The 15,665-nt window shown below is 36.5% G+C and overlaps 1 non-coding gene across 1 annotated transcript; it reads right to left on the bottom strand.

Annotated features, from left to right (window-relative positions):
• Positions 1 to 13,651: 13,651 nt before the first annotated feature.
• On the bottom strand, positions 13,652 to 13,758 carry LOC118710079. Its single transcript, XR_004985289.1, has one exon. It is a non-coding gene; the product is annotated as a U6 spliceosomal RNA (small nuclear RNA).
• Between the last annotated feature and the right edge of the window lie 1,907 nt (positions 13,759 to 15,665).

The raw sequence follows: 15,665 nt of genomic DNA, 5'->3' as shown, positions 1-15,665 counted from the left end.
TGACTGCAATATAGTAAGCATTGAGTAAACTGTAATTTATCTTCACAATTTCATCAAAGCGCCCCCTAGGCGAGATTAGCACTCTGGGGCTTTATTTTTTGTTTCCTTTCTAAAAAGTTAGTTAGATGGATTAGAGCATCCCAAACTGTTACTTTATTATTTATTTATTTACTAGAGGACCAGTACACCACATTTGTGCGCTGCTGGCAGGTGGGTGTCATCTCAGCCTGACCTACACTCTCTTGTAATCCAGGACCCCCTCAGGGGATGTCTGCCATGCGGGTGGGGAACGGCCCTAAACCAGCAGATGGACATCTCTCGAGGGGTCCTTAGTGCTGCCTCTGAGGTGGGAGAGGCTCCAGCCACCTCTGCTGCACTCGCCAGCTGTGAGCCCAGCCTCTGGCTGAGCTGCACTCCCCCTGTGGAAATGTACTTACCACCAGGGGGCAGCTCCTGTGTTGAATGTCTGCCCCCTGGTGGTCAGTGTGCATCATACCGACCAGTCATTTTACTGTTTAGTTGATTTGCATATTAGTCTTTTATTACATAGGATACAGTGAGGATGTTACCCCAAAATTCACAGTATTTTCCTTCTGCAAATAGACTTATTCTTTTTTATTAAAAGTTGGCTCATCTATTGAATTGGATACTGGATTTCAACAGACTTTTGTCTGAACCATTGAAACAGAAAATTTCATTGATTTAAATATAAACTATTCAACATTCTATTCTGAAGACTAGTTCTTAGAATCACCAGTTTCAGCAAATGAAAATGCAAAATATCTAGTCAATTTTGAATTTCAAATAAGCAAAGAATAATTTTTAAGTATAAGTGTATTCCAAATATTGTTTATCTAAAATTCAAATTTAATTTGGATCCTATATTTTGTCTTGCAAACCTGAGAGTATTCCACTTTTCTACTCCATGATCTCACTACTGAGATAATCTATCGGAAGCATCTGGGAGATTGGTCAGTAAACTTAATCCTCCCACAATCAGAAGCATCAACAGTGTGAATGCATTGCAGACTCAGTTTACTCAAGTGCGAAATTAGGCTACTAAACTTAAAGCTATCTAAAATGCCCTTTTTCTAAAACTGATGTATAGAAAGCTTCATGGCATTTCTGGGATCGTATGAACAATTAGATGGTCCATTATTTTCAAAACTCTATAGTACTATGCAAATAAATATATAATAGTGATCATAGGACAGCTTATCATTTTAAATGTGTCCAAATAAAACTATTCAAATACTTTTTTTTATATACTTGTATTTTATTAAAATATGTCCAAAATATCGCTGTGAGCAGTCAATGTAAGCAACATATTTGAATTTCTTTTATTTCTATTGCCTATAGATAGTCATAAGGCAGGCCTTGAGAATTCTTTCTACCTTAGAATCCCTCTTAGTTTAGTAGAATAAGTTACATTTATTTGTTACCAACAAACCTAATAACAATCCATAATACAAAGTATATGCTGAGAAAATCTGCTTGTTGTAAAATTGTTTTTCAGGAATTAGTAAAACATGATATATAAATAACTGAATAATCTATAGATTATTCAGTTATTTATATATCATGTTTTACTAATAAAATTAGTTAATTTTATCAAGTTATATTCACTAATCATAAAATTATGTTAACACTATATAGTTTAGCTATTTTTTTCTAAACTTAATTTGATAATATAAGTAAAACATAAATTGCATGGTTTCACCTCTTTATAGTACATTAGTAATATATATATGTATATTTATATATTATATATATATAATATATATGAATACAATGATAGTGCTTACATTAATAAAGCAAAATACCTGTTTTTACCACAATAGCAATTAAGGATAACCAGATTAATAATCTTGGGGCTTTAAAATTAAACAAATTTAAAAGACACATTCACATTTCTTATCTACTGTGGTCATAAAAACTTAAAAAAAATTCTAAATCTTTATGTTTAAATAATAGCCTCATTTTATTAATATTTTAAATGCCCATTTTTTTCAGTGTTTCAAATAGTTGTTACTAAGATAATTCACTCCAGCCAACTCCTGACAAAATAACGTAGCTAATATTATGGTTTTTTTTTCAATAAAACTCAATTAAAGAAATTTATGGTTGAATATTAAACAAAACAGAAAAGCAAACAAGTAAGAAGTTGATTTTAACATATGATATTTATGCTGAAAGAAACAGATATCATTAAAGAGATAGGTAAATTAAGGCATATTTTAAAATAGATTTTATTTATTTTAGATTTATTGATAGAATTATTTATTTTACTTAAAAATATGAAATTGTTATTTTTAAAGTCAAATGTCATAAAAAAATCAGTAATTTCATATAATTCAACCTAATAAGACAATTTTCAAATGCCTTTGGAATTGAAACTAGTAACTTAAACTTAATTTTACTCCAGATTTATAATTTGTAACTTCAGACATAAAGATGCTTATTGCAGCAAAATGTAATTCAATAATTAGAAACAGTTATAATGTATCTTAGAAGGAATATAGTTCAGAAAACTATTGTTCATATAATCTTTGGAATATTAACTCAGTATGTAAATTAACATTTACATAACTTTTTATTATACTTTACATTAGAAAGTCTGAGATAAGAAAGAAGCAAAACTACATATATAGTACAATCTCAACTATGATATAAATGCATACATCAAAGTATCATCAGTGGGCGATTTATGAGATTTTCCTGTATGTGCCAGATTTTCTACTATAAATACCTAATCTTTTTTTAATGATTGGATTTTTTAAAAAGCTTATGATTCTTCTTCTTTCCAACAGAACATGGACAGAAGTGACCACGTGTTAGTTCCACATGCCTTTGCAAAATTCTTCTCTCTTGCACTTTTGCCCTCCACCATGCTCTAAATTAGGACCTGTCCCCTTCAGTTTAGTTCTTGCACTGAGAAGATATGCAAAGTACCCTACACTTGACTCCAACTAATAAATATTTATGTTTGTTAGCTACCAATATCTACGGCTTAATGCTACTATGGAATGCTATTGAAGCCAAAGGTCAGCAATCAGCACATGTTAAATCTGGCATGTCTATTACACACCCAGTGTGGATGTGGATTTACAGTTGGTCTTTGAGAAATATGCACTTCCATGCTCTCTGATACCACGGCTTTAGACATAGCCTCTATTTTGAGGTTTACTCAGCTCTGTACTTTCCTTGGCTTCCTCCCAGATCTCTCTGGCCCTTCAGCTTTGTCAGTTTTCACTGCCTACTTATGACTATCCAGCTCCCTGCCCAGCCATTTCTCCAGACTACACACAAGTTGTAAGGTCAGGTTCTATGCTCTTCTGTTGCCAGGCTGGCAGCCTTCTTGGGCTACAAGCAAGAAAGTGAGGCAGAAGCTCCTGTTTATCTCGATGGGTGAGTCTATCAAAACCTCCTGGGATTTGACCTCTACAACTGAGTAAATGTGGAATCTTTATTCCTAAAACTCTTCTTTCCATTTGTTGATTAGAAATTTGATTGGGGTACAAAACCAAATTTTATACTATCTAGTACTCTTTCATAGTCTAGAGGTCAAGATATAAATTATAAGAATCCCAAGATACTGAATTATTTAAAATATATATATTTATTGATTTTTTACAGAGAAGAAGGGAGATAGAGATAGAGAGCTAGAAACATCCATGAGAGAGTAACATCGACCAGCTGCCTCCTGCACACCCCCTACCGAGGATGTGCCCGCAAAAAAGGTACATGCCCTTGACCGGAATCGAACCTGGGACCTTTCAGTCCTCAGACTGACAGTCTACCACTGAGCCAAACCAGTTTCGGCCCAAGATACTGAATTCTTACAAACAAGCAGCACTACCCATGCAAATAAAGCTTATTCTGAATTCATAATTATTGTGTAATTTTGTAATTTACATTCAATAAATTGGCTTTCTCTTTAAGTTGTATCTTCTCTCTCAATGTTATAATCAACTGCAGGGGCAATGGACCCCCACCCAAAATTTGGTTCTAATGAAGAGACTGATGATGCCACACATACACACACAGAAACACAAACACCAGGAGGGTATGAGAAGCTTTAGTGTTAGCATAATGATGACCCTGGGAAGAGCAGTACATAGGTCTTGAACAGATGCAAAGTGGTAACTTTCTCATTTCTTTGCCAAATGCTGCAACATACATGGTGAATAAAGTTATAGAGATATTTGTGTTTTGCTTTAATTTAATTTGTATATTTTTCTGTTCTCCTTTCCAAACTAAGTGGTAACAAACACTTTCTCATTTCTTTGCCCAATGGAGGAATCTGGGTGGGAAGTTCCAAAGAAGAGTCTTCTGAAAACAAAATTCTCTTCCTGAATGTTGCTTTTCAAGGTCTGAATTATGCGGATCACCTTAATTCATATTCAAGGAAAGAAAAGGAGGTTGGGGCCCTGAAGGGGTATTCAGAATCTGAGGAAGAGAGGCACATCTTTCTGGGCTCAGGAGAAGGACAAGAATATTATCTCTGACACCCAACTCCTAGAGATTCCCGGAGAAGGCAGGTCTAAGGGAAAGTTGATATAACCTTGCATATTGTAAGCTGGCCTGTGCTGCCAGGCCTTGTCAAAGATTCCCTTGAATGCACTTGACTAAACAGATTTATTCAACTTCAGAGCATCTGTAAGTCTAGATAATGAAAATACTAGTGGAAATCAGGAGCCCTTACCTTAGTGTTATGTTCTGCCAACAATCCTGGGAAGTGTTTCATAGTAAAAAGAGATCCAATCATCCTAGGGACTGAATTATCTGCACACCTGATTTGATGGGAGTAGAGAGTCATATTTCATTTGATTTTAGTTAAAAGGAAGACATGCAATATTTCTCCTGTACCTAAATTTGAATAGAATAATTCATCTCCTCTAGGATAGACTCTAGGACTAGCATGTGTTCAAAAGATAGGAAAAATGATGATTCAGATTTGGCTTAAAGTGCTTCCACCATGAAACTAGCAAAAAATTGGTGTAAAAGAAATATAAAAGATAAGGAAAAATGAATAGATTCTGTCCTCAATGATTCCTTCTCTTAGGTCCATAGTCAGAATTCAGTAGAGGGCAGAGGGAGAAGTTCAGCAACTCAGAAACTAGGTCACCCTGCCTTTTACACATAGGCTGGGGGCGGGGCCACAACTAAATACTTGCAGGTCTTATTACTACATCATGACTTGCCATAAATGTAACCAACTTAACAACCCAAAAGTCATAACAACCCCATTTTATACAGAGGCTCAGAGATTGTGCAACTTATACAAATTAACTCAACTAGTAAGCTACTACCAACATTAAAATTTAAATCTGACCTCAAAGAATTTGTTTTTTATGCTAAATTATATTAACATACACTAATATTTTTTCCTGATGTTATTGGACAAAATTTAGATGAGTTTATAGAATGGATTGAGGTGAAAGCATACTACTCTGTTAAGGGGAAGGAGACTGAGCTGAAGGAGAAAGAGCTGATCGTAAGTTGCAAAAGCCAAAGAAAGTTCAGGAGAAGCAGGAGGACTACTGCTTTTTTCTATCACCACCATTGAGAGAGGCCCAGACAGGAAATGGGCAGGTGAAGTCTAATAACTCAGAGAAGAAAAAAATCAAGGACTAACTAAAAGTTAAGTTCTTAGGGACAATGATGGTCAAACAGGAAAGCAAACTCAGGAATACAAACCAATCTGCCAGGAAAAGCAAAGGGATGCAAAACAAGATGGGTGATAGCAATAATTAGAACAAATCAAGGGGATCAATACAATGAAATAAACATATCAAAGGTAAATCAGATCAGTCACTCAACTGCCTAAAATATTTGAATTGCTGTCAATTATCCTACAAATAAAATCCAAATCTCTTATTCTAGTATAGAGGGCCTGTATTGAGCTGACTCAACTTATTTCTGTCCAATCTGCCCTTACTCTTACATCTACTTGTATGTTGTATGCCATGCCCTTAGTCTCCATTTTCTTGGTGCTTAATCTCTTAACAACCCCAATCTGTAATTATCTAACCTTCTCACCCTAAAGTCTATCCCTCGTTCAGCTATATTAAAAATAGCTCCATTAATCAAGAAAATTATATTAAGTCTCTAACATTATGTTTAAGGTTTTTTGCATAATATATAATGCACTGCTTATATCAGCCTTTGAAGATAGGTATTTTTTGCTTGTGACAGATAAGGAAAGTGAGTTTCAAAGAGGATAAGTGTTATACCCATCACTCTCCCACAATAATTTATAGTGTGGCTTTACCCATGTAACCCCCTGACTCCAGAGCCCTAATGTTCATAATAAATCCATCAAAGCTGCGTCTAAAACTGAAAGGTGGGCACAAAATAAACCTCATCTATTCTGAAGAAGAACGTCTATGAAAGAGATCACAACCATTTTCAAGTTCCCAATGAATTGTGTGTGTCTCAACAACAAAAGCATAAAACAAAAGCGTGTGATTTCATCTGCAGAGATTAGAAACCACTGCTCAGTCTAGGAAACAAATATTCCAAATCATGATCTGAAACAGTAGATTTATTTAAAAACACATTTCTGCCAAAACCGGTTTGGCTCAATGGATAGAGCGTCGGCTTGGGGACTGAGGGGTCCCGGGTTCGATTCCAGTGGAGGGCATGTACCTTGGTTGTGGGCACATCCCCAGTAGGGAGTGTGCAGGAGGCAGCTGATTGATGACTCTCTCTCATCGATGTTTCTGGCTCTCTATCTCTCTCCCTTCCTCTCTGTACAAAATCAATAATATATATATATATATATATATATATATATATATATATATATATATATATAAATATAAATAAATAAAAACACATTTCTACTAGTGGTCTTAGGAAAGATTTTCTTTTGTCCATGCCTATAGTAAAGGCCTAATAAAGGTTACCCATAGAAAAAACTTATTCACTTTTGGGTGTGCATATCGTTTATATTTCCTAACCTAACTAATGAAATAATTATTTAAATATAGATATTAGAAAACCATTAAAATCAAATTATACAAGTTATGATTTGCTATTAAAATATATTAAGTGTATATGGAAGTTTTCCAGTGTGCTTTTCTGTACCCATGGACCATTGCTCTAAAGACTGTGCAAGTGCAACCTTTGATGAAGATGTCAGCAAGCATACATCTGAAGAGAACCTGAGGTGCAAGAAGAAAGGTGGGCTTTAAGTGGTGTTATAGTAATTACCAGTGCTTCCACGATTTCTCATAGCGGGATAGCAGCACTTTCTCTTAAAAATTTAAAAGAATAATTTATCATTATGTTCCTGAATAACTTTTTTTAAAAAATATATTTTATTGAATTTTTACAGAGAGGAAGGGAGAGAGCTAGAAAGCTAGAAACATCGATGAGAGAGAAACATTGACCAGCTGCCTCTTGCACACCCCCTACCGGGGATGTGCCCACAACCAAGGTACATGCCCTTAACCGGAACTGAATCCGGGACCTTTTAGTCCACAGACCAACGCTCTACCCAAGAGCCAAACAGGTTTCGGCCTGAATCACTTTTGATAGGGGTTCAATTTTGGATTATGTATTTCCCTTGAGCTTAGTTTCAAATTAAATCCCGTAGTCTTCCCATGAATTATGCCCCCAAACTGATCACAATAAGTGTTTATAAAATCATATAATTTTCAATAATCATTTAATTAAGGTTCCTTGGTTTAAAAAATTAGGAAAATAAGGCCCAGAGAGGTTATGTGAGAAGTTAAAGGTGTAGCTGGGGGTAGAACCAAAGCTTTCTCATCTCCATCTTCTATGTTAAGCCATTCTGCAGGGTCAACTGAAGCAGCTACATGGAGTGGGTGATGGGGGAGGAGGGTGTTAGCCACACTTATTTCATATATGGGGCACTATTCAATTAAATGAAACTATAAACAGCCCTCTAATTGCTTGGATCCTAATTATACACAACAAATACTAAGTGGCATACATTTTGCCACTCCCTGCTGGAAATACAAATGGTTATATATAAACATGTATAATTTAGGAAAAGACTCCATCAGTTTCTATGTAACATATTTTTCTTGTTCTACCAAGGATGACAAATTGACACATAGTAAATAAGATCAGTGTTAGCGAGCTGTTAGGCATTGCTGTTTATTTTTTCATACTTTTTAAAATTTTTTATCAGAGCATCAACTAGGAACTGAGCTGTTACAGGAACAGAAATGGCAAGCAGCAATTAACAAGCTGAAACTGATCCACATGTAAACAACCTTTGGCTTGTATTTTCATGAAAAAATAAGGACAGAATTAATTGTTTAATATTAATTCCTATTGATTTGATTCCCCCCATGCGCTCCCCCCCCCCACCACCAAGTACTCAGGCCTTCTGCCTCCCACAGATTCAACATGCAGGTTTACCTTTCTCTTAAGAGGTGTGGTTTTCTTCTCTGAGAGAAGAACATTTAGTTCAGAGTTACTACAGACTAATCTGCTTTTCTTCAAAGATTACCTTTATCCATTTTTGTATTTTATTCACAACTCAAATACAATTCCACAAAATACAATTTTATTCGAATTTATTCTCCACCAATTTTGGAAATCAGTGTAGTTCTCACTGCTATAAAACATTCTGTGACTAATTCATTTCCTCTTTAAAACACATCAGAGGGCCGAAACTGGTTTGGCTCAGTGGTAGAGCGTCGGTCTGCGGATTGAAAGGTCCCAGGTTCTATTCCGGTCAAGGGCATGTACATTGGTTGTGGGCACATCCCCAGTAGGGGGTGTGCAGGAGGCAGCTGGTCGATGTTTCTCTCTCATCGATGTTTCTAGCTCTCTATCCCTCTCTATAAAAAATCAATAAAATAATATTTTTTAAAAATACACATCAGAGGGTCACGGTGGCTCATCAGAACCTCTGACACAGTTTCCTGGAGAATTTTGCATGATGTCATTTCTATTCTGAAGTGGCAATCTAAATCACTATTTTCTCCCCTAGAAGTGCTTGTCAGACTTGGGTGTGCGTAAGAATCACCTGAGAGCTTGTTAAAATGCAGACTTGGAGGCCCTCCTTGTTGAGATTCTGACTCAGGAGGTCTGGCCCGGGGCCGGAGGTCTTGCATTTCTAACAAGATCCCAGGTGATGCCAAAGTAGCTTATGAAGCTTCTGCCGTCAATCCCCTGGAAACACCACACAGATTCCTTTTGAACATATGCAAATGGACACAAAAATCTATCTCTGCACATTGTAAAAAGGGATATTTTGCCATTTAACTCCCATCTTTAAATCTGTTCAATGAAATACATTTAGGAAAGGATAGAAGTTTCCACCAAACCTAACCCATGATGACTCCCACCCCCGGTAATTAGGCCTCAGTCACATAGTTCTACAGGAGAAAGCAGTAGCTTGTGCAAGAAACAAATCACTGTAGAGTTCCATCTGTATGAAAATATACACGTGCTTGTGACTTCTCATTATTATCTATAACTCCCCCCAAAGCTGTAGTGATTTGGCTTTTCATCTGTAATAGTTTACAGACTAAATTGATAGGTTTGTGGATGAATCTTTGTAGGATACAAAAGAGCAAGAGTAAATACTAAATAAAGTATAGAATATGGATAAACTGTCTGTGTCAAGGACGTGAACATTTCAGAGAGAAGAGCTTTAGGGGCTGGGGTTCAGGCAATGCCTCAGATTTCCTAGGGAACGATGCTAAGGAACTCTCATTTCTGTCCACATTTCATCTAGGAAGGAATTGAGGAAAAGTTTTAGCTTTGTGGATGAAGTATATGAAAAGAGAGGTTGACTAATGTTGGGCAAAAGAGCATATCTTATGCTTTAGAAAAAGAAAACAATTATTTTGGTCATGCCCATCTATCAGTGAAATACTTTTGAGTACACACACATACTTCCAAGTATTTACTAGTATGCTCACCATTATAATCTTACTAGAGGCCTGGTGCACTGGGTGGGGGAGGGGGTCGGCCTGTGCCCTCTCACAGTCTGCCAGCAGTCGGACTTTTCTCTCCCAGTTCAGGATCCCTCTCGTAGTCCAGAACTCCTTGCTCCTTATTGCCCAGCTACTCACTACTTTGGACCCCTTGCTCCTTACTGCCAGCCTGCTTCCTACTTCTTATCACTTGGCTTGCAGCTACTTAGCACATATAGCCTCTCCAGCCTCCACTGCTGCACTCTCCAGCCATGAGCTCAGCTTCTGGCTAAGCTGTGCTCCCCCTGTGGGTGCGCACTGACAACTAGAGCACAGCTCCTGCATTGAACGTCTGCCCCCTGGTGGTCAGTGCACATCATAGCAACTGGTCATTCTGCTATTTGGTCGATTTGCATATTAGAGTTTTATTATATAGGATAATTCTATATAAACATTATAAAAAAACTAAAACATGTATTTTTGAAAGTTGAAATAAAGATGAAATAAATGTGTTTAAATGTCTTACTAACAATGATATCTTTATATTAGAAAGACATAATCTACACTTAGAGAAAGGTTTGTCATTAGTGATATTAAATATAAATCCATATTCTAAATGGACTTATTAATAATTTTAATTTTTAAGGACATATGTCAATATGTTCTAATGTGATTAAATGCCAGTATCAGAAGCAAAAGGAGCATCCCTGATGCCGGTTTCTTGTCATTTGCCTTTGCTTGCACTATTATATTTCATTCAATTTGTGGTTTCTTTGCTGGAATCTTTTTAAGCTCTCCCTTGAAATCCTAGCTGGAAATTATTTTCCCTTGAACTTCCTTAGCACTCTTGGTAGGTGCATCACTCTTTTGTCAATGATCAGTTCCTATCTACATGTTCTTGAGTGTCTTTCACTTATATATTCCCATTACCTACCTTCCATAGGATGTTAGCAGTACCAAGTGCTTAATAAGTATTTACCAACTTATAAGTGATTGAGCGAGAAAACACATATTTCATACAAAAGCATGCTAAGAGACAGAAGAATCTTTCCATTTTCAGTTAGGAATCATATCTTACTATGTATCTCCTTTTATAAATAAAAGCTTCATTTAAACTTAATTTTTAGCAATAATCACAAAAGAATGTTTTTCTATGAATCTCCATGCCATGCTAACAGGATGATTACTCATACTCCATGAGAAATCTGGCACACCACATCACTTTCACTTATTTTTATAGCATGTAAATTGTCTCACATCTGATAAGTCGGCAACAGAAGAACTCCCTGGAGATGGACTAAAATAATTCTACTGGAGCAAGTGTCTTTAAATCTAAAAAAAATTTAAGAAAATGTCTGCTTTGAATGTTCTGTGGAGAGAATAATAAATGTACATTAGCTAGTCTCTTTCACCAGTGTTTCAATATGTAAATGTATCTCTAGTACTTGTGTTTCACAAAAGCATCATTTTTATATACTGTACATAAATTTATTGAAAATATCAATTTTATGGCAATAAGTGTCAACCATTTCACATAGAACCTACAACTTCACAAGCTAGGAAACTTTAACATCAATGAAATATAAAAAATACTGAAATAAGTAAACCTAAAATCACATAGAGTGACTTTCTTGAAAAAATAGGAATCAAATTAATAAATTCACATTAACATCAGGCCAAAATAAGCACAAACTTTTGTTCCAAAAATGAAGAAAGTTTTATGTGCATCATCTTATTGCCTCTGAAAAATCTTGTGCAATGAATGATTGGGATTACAAGTTTATTATACGATATTCAATTAAAAGAAAGTTACCTGAAATTATTTTTAACATAAGACTTAATTTAGACACTACAAACTTAAAGTTCTCCAAAACTGTTTTGATAGCTTAGTTGACAACAACCTGGGACTTTCCTTGTATTTGACTTGACCTGCATTGGAGGAAGTCAAATAGCCACAGGCATCTCAGATGTTTTATTTAGGAGCCTTTGCTTTTCTTTCCCTCCATACTTAGGTATTTTCCATTTTTAGCAGATCTGTTGGCACATAGAAGCATCTAGGGAGGCATAAGTTTCTAAATCCAATTTTCCTCTCATTTGGAAAAATAGAAAAAGGTTTTATACTTTCCAAGTTTTATGCCATTTTATGAAGAATCAACACACCGGTTTTATGAAAATTGCTGATATAAGCTGGAAGTAAAAGGTGGCTGTAGATTATTTTTGCACCAGAAAGCCCCTGCTTCCAGAGCTTGAAAAGGTGAATGCAGGGGTGCCGATGAGACCACCAAAGTCCCAGGCATCTGCTGCTAAATTGGCACAGGACTATTACACAGGTGAAGACATGAAGGAAATGTTTTATTCAAAGAATCCCAAACATTCTGGAATACAAGGTCTGATAGAAGAACACCAAGGGGCTCACTCAACAAAATATGGTTCTTGAACTCTACTGCTTTCATATGATAACTGATCCTAAACCAGTAATCAGTTATTGCACATATTAAGATTTCTGAGTCTTTTTTTGACCCTTGACATCACCAATGCTTGCTTCCAGGCAGAATCTGGCAAACTCCCCAGAATTTTGAACAGCAGTAAGAATTCATTGAAAAATATATTGTCCCTACAAAAGGTAAAACCACCATAGCCTCACAGCATGCTGGGAGGAAAAATATGTAGACATTAAATCTAAACAACATATGCCCTGTATAGACATACAGCCACATATACATTCTAAAAGTAAGATATTACATAAAATGACTGACAAAAGGGCAGATGACATGTTCTTAAACCTTCAGTCTAGATTGTTTAATTGAGTGACAATAATTATACTTCTCTTAGAGAGAATCCTAATATATATTGTAAAAAGCCAGGGGCTGTCACAACTGAAACAACCATATGGACAACCGAATGGCAGACTGCAGGGGGTGACAAGGTCAGTAGGATGGTTAGTGAGGGATGACCAAATGACTGAAGAGCAGGTTGTGTGGGGTGACCAGGCCGGCAAGTGGGTTAGTGAGGAACAACCAAACCACTGAACAGCAGGCTGCATGGGATGACCAGGCTGGTGGGGGAGCAGTAAGGGGCAACCAGGTTGGCAGAGGGTGGCAGTTGGGGGTGACCAGGCCAGCAGGGATGGGCATTCTGGGGCAACCAGGCCTGCAGGGGGTGCAGTTAGGGGCAATCAGGTAGGCAGGGCTGAGGGGGTCCTTCCCATGAATGAATTTCATGCACCAGGCCTCTAGTTATTAGTAAGAAAGGGTCTTAATTATTCAGTCAAGGCTTTTTAATTTTTTACTTTTTTATTATTGACAGTATTACAGATGTTCCCTTTTCCCCTCGATATACCCTCCTCTACCCAACCCCTGTCCCACCCCAGGCCTTCATCACACTATTGTCTGTGTCTGTGTATGGGCTCTGCTTACATGCATATAATGTTCTTTGGTTAATCTCTTCCCATCCAACCCTACCTCTCTGAGATCTGTCTGTCTATTCCATGCTTCCATGTCTCTGGGCCTATTTTAATCATGTTTATTTTGTTCATTAGATTCCACAGATAAGTGAGATAATGTGATATTTGTCTTTCTCTGACAGGCTTATTTTGCTTAGCATAATGGTCTCTAGGTACATCCATGCTGTCACAAAGGGTAAGCTTTTTTTTTTTTAATTTTTTAATTTTTTTTTTTTACATATTTTGATTTTTCCCCCTCCCTCCCTCCCACACATCCCCTCCCTCCCCAGAGCTTTATGTCCAAAAAAATATGGAACGCTTCACGAATTTGCGTGTCATCCTTGCGCAGGGGCCATGCTAATCTTCTCTGTATCGTTCCAATTTTAGTATATGTGCTGCCGAAGCGAGCACAAAGGGTAAACTTTTTAAAAATTCTAAAATCATTACCCACATACAAAAGACAAAATAAAGTCTTTTAGTAAAGATGAAAAATGGTGTTCATAGTAGATACTTGTAATCTATTATCCTTCCTAGTTAGAGTGGTATAATCTTTGATATTTTTCTTATTTAATCCTAGAAAACACTTTAGAAAGTTTCAAAATTTATTTGGAATTTGCCAAACTTAGGAACAAAAACACAAAACACAGTGTCACCAAAGTAAAAATTTTTGTTGTGAAAAAACACTGATAAAATTAAAAATCATAAAGAACTGCCTGACTGATAAGCATTCCAACTGCCTTCATTACAATAAACTTCTGCCCACATTCAAGTAAGATTCCTGTGAGTTTCTGTGGGGCCTACATGAGTACTGACACAAGGTGTTTCCAGTCCACACAGAGAACAGCAGCTGTGCAATCTTAAAAAGAGCAAGGCTAAGAATAGGCATGATGCAAGCAAACAAAGCCTAAGGAAGACGGAACTGAGTTGTTTCAATGATCTAAAATTAGTGATACTGGTAATGTGGTTCCTGGGCCAGCAGCATCAACATTACCTGACAGAGTAGGCAGGAAAATGGGCCCACAAAATGCCCACGCCTTAGTCTCTAAATATGTTACCTTTCTGGCAAAAGTGGCTTTGCATGTCATGTTCAGGGTTTTGAGATGGAAAGACTACCCAGGTGTGCTCTGTAATAATCACAAAAGCTTTATAAGTGAAGGAGGAAGGAGAGAGAGTCAGGGATCAGAGTCATAAAGAAATTTGAAGACCAATTTAAAGTTGGAGGAAGGGGACACAAGCCAATGAATGCAGAGAGCCTCTAGCTTAGAACTAGAAAAAGCAAGGAAACATATTCTCCCCTAGAGCTTTCAGAAAGAGAACACCTTGGCCCAAACAAACCTATTTTCTGACTTTTTAGTTTCAGAATCTTAAGGTAATACATGTGTGCTGTTTTAAGCCACTACATTTGTGGTGATTTATCATAGTAGCAAAAGGAAGAACCAACCAAGGCTAGCTGGATAAAAAACTTGGAAAGGCAGCTGTTTGAGCCCTCCGGGTGAGTCTGATGCACACTAAATGTTGGGAACTGATGCTTTATATCAATTTCTCTTCTTGTACAATGTTGTGCCTAAATATACAATATGCAACATGCATTTTAATGTCAAGCCACATCATACTGAAAAAAAAAGTCACAAAACCAACAATTTAATGATAATTAAGTGATCTATATTTTGTTATCTATTGCTGTGTAATAAATTACCACAAACATAACTTAAGTGAACACATGTTTATCTTATAATTTCTGTGGGCACAGCTTAACTGGGTCCTCTGCTTCAGAGTTTCTCACAAGACTGAATTCAGGTCAGGGGCTCATTTAAAAGCTCAACTGAGAAAATATTAACTTATAAACTCATTTACATGAGGTTGGCAAAATTTTATTTCCACAAGGGCTCCTGGAATACAGGCCTCAGTTGCTAGCAGGCTTTTGGCCAGAGGCCTGGCTTTCTTGCCATGTGGGCCTCCCAAAAGAGTAAGCTGCTTCATCAAAGCAAGCAAGGGAAATAGTCTCTTTATACACCATCAAGTTATTGTCTATAGACTATAGCTATCAAGATGAAATTTAAAATCTTTTGTAAATTAATCACAGAAGTAAAATCTCATCACCTTTGTTCTACTCTATTGGTTAGAAGCAAGTCATTGGCCATTTCATATTTGAGGGAAAGGTATTATACAAGGGGGTAAATACCAGGAGATGGATATTATTTTTTTAAACAACTTTTTTTTTTTTTTAAATAGAGACATCATTTATTTTATATTTTATTGATATTTTACAGAGAGGAAGGGAGAGGGACAGAGAGCTAGAAACATCAATGAGAGAGAAT

Source organism: Pipistrellus kuhlii, unplaced genomic scaffold (genome assembly GCF_014108245.1).
Source record: "Pipistrellus kuhlii isolate mPipKuh1 unplaced genomic scaffold, mPipKuh1.p scaffold_m20_p_7, whole genome shotgun sequence".
Lineage (NCBI taxonomy): Eukaryota > Metazoa > Chordata > Mammalia > Chiroptera > Vespertilionidae > Pipistrellus > Pipistrellus kuhlii.
Note: the sequence above shows the minus strand (reverse complement) of the source record. Positions and strands in the feature narration are given on the sequence as shown.